General features: G+C 62.7%; 1 protein-coding gene and 1 pseudogene across 2 annotated transcripts in view; both read right to left on the reverse strand.

The window, feature by feature from the left end:
* Positions 1 to 1,856, reverse strand: part of LOC102852595 — a 3,346-nt pseudogene extending 1,490 nt beyond the window's left edge.
* The window catches only part of MCTP1 (multiple C2 domains, transmembrane 1), a 906,633-nt gene that overhangs the window by 4,512 nt on the left and 900,085 nt on the right, over positions 1 to 2,036 (reverse strand). The gene's annotated exons all lie outside the window — the stretch shown is intronic.

Genomic DNA, 2,036 nt, shown 5'->3' on the forward strand with positions numbered 1-2,036 from the left:
CTGAGGATGGGGCCAGGTGGGGGTGGGCCTGGGGCTGCTCCTGGAGGGCCTTGGGGACCTCCTGGGGGTGCCGGGGCAGCACCCTGGGGCTGGGGTTGTCCTGCTGCCCCAGAGGCCCCCACAGTGTCCTGAAGCTGGGGCTGTGGCAGGCGGAGCTGGAGCAGATTCTGCCCGGGCCTCGTCTGGTCCTCCAGGATGGGGCCCAGCCCAGGAGGGGCCTGCTGTGCCCCCATCCCTCGCTGCTTCTCCAGCTGCCAAATGCCGTTGACGAAGCCGCTCTGGTCATAGGGGATGAGGCCCATGAAGATCTTCTTGCACGAATACAGGAGCATGAGGACGCGCACCTCGCAGGGCGCCCTGTGGGGGAAGTGCACGCAGCCCGCAAAGCTGTTGCCCATGATGCGGTAGAGGCCTTTGAGGGACTCCAGGTCCTTGTTGGTGAAGTGGAATTGGACCATCCTCGAGTTCCGGAACAAAAGGCCCAGGGTGGTCAGCAGCTGCTGGGGAATGAGCTGCATGATCAGCTTCTGAGGCCACTGCTCCATCTTCAAGTTCTCTCCATGGTTCACGTAGACCTGGCAGGGCAGGGAGCGTGTCAGCTTGGTGTTGGCATCAACGAAGGCTGGCTTTGGCTTCTCCTGTCACTCAAGGACACCACTCCAGGCCAAGAGTTTATTCGAGACCGACTGCTGACCCCTAGTGCTGGGGCCCCCAGCTGGGCTGGAGAGGTGCCACTCACCTCTCCTGGGGCCACTGAGCCTGCCATGGAGGGGGCCCCTGGCTGAGCAGGGGGCGGGGGCCAGGCCGGGGCCAGGAGCCACGCTGGAGACCAGGCTCGGCTGGGATGCAGGTGGCAGCTTGGGGGCACCAGGAGGCCCTGTGGGCAGTGAGGGGGCTGCTGCCTGGCTGAAGAGAGGCCCTACTCCAGGAGCAGCTTGCTGGAGACAGTTGATGGGTGAGTAACGTGGGCCCAGCGCGGCCTTCTGGTTCTTGGCGGCCTTCACTGCATTCTGGGCGGCCACCTGAGGGTTCCCAGGGACCTGGTACTGCTGAAGCACGGTGGGTAGAGGCTGCTGGGGGGCTGCCGAGAGGGCGGGACCGGCGGTCTGGGCTGGAGGCAGGAGGACGGGCTGCTATGCATGGAGGGAGCCCGGAGCCGAACTGCCCCCAACCGGCAGCATGAGCCCCCGCACCAGCACCATGTGCCAGGGGTCCTGGCTCACATAGGTCGGTGCCTGCAGCGGCTCCAGCATAGCGGGGGGAGACGCCTTCTTGAACAGAAGACGTAGGACAGGCAGCTTCCGGGGAGATAAGATGGAGAAGTGGATGCCTCGCTCACCGATCTTCTGCATGAGGCTCTCCGCTGTGCACCCTGAGTACATGGTGCTCTCCACGACAGGCAGCAAGTACGGCGGCTAGTTACAGATGAGAAGGCAGACTCCGTGCATCTGGCCGATTTGCTCCTGCATCTTGAAGACGTCGAAGAGCTGCAGGGCGGTGCTGAGGTCTTCTGTGATGAGGCTGCAGCTCTCGCCTCCACCCCCCATGAAATTAATGCCATCCAGCCAGGTGACGAACTGATAGGCGCTACTGGTGGGAGCGTGACACTGGACGTAGGACTCGGGGGCACAGTGGACGGTGTTGAACACAACCAGGCTGTACTGGGTCCCCTCATAGTCTCCCCCAAAGTCCGTCTCCGCAGGAGGACCTCCATTAAAGTACTTAATGGCTGGGAGCAGGTAGTGCTTGCGGAGTCCCTCAAAGTAGGGCCCCAAATTGGCAGTCCCCTCGATCACGAATACAACGTCGGCCACCAGGCCCCCGGCACGGGCCGGACCCTCCGACCTGGGGACCATGCCCCGAGCCCCAGCCGCCACTGCTGCCACCACCACTGCCGCCACCGCCGCAGAGACACTGTATGTATTTTAGCTAACAGATGCTGCCGTGGATGTGCTCACGAAGTTGTGCCAAGAAATCTGGAGAATAGCCACTTGGCCAACTGACTGGAAGAGATCTATATTTGTTCCCATTCCAAA

The sequence above is a fragment of the Elephantulus edwardii genome, unplaced genomic scaffold, assembly GCF_000299155.1.
Source record: "Elephantulus edwardii isolate Elephantulus edwardi_28Jun2011 unplaced genomic scaffold, EleEdw1.0 scaffold00043, whole genome shotgun sequence".
Taxonomy (NCBI): Eukaryota; Metazoa; Chordata; class Mammalia; order Macroscelidea; family Macroscelididae; genus Elephantulus; species Elephantulus edwardii.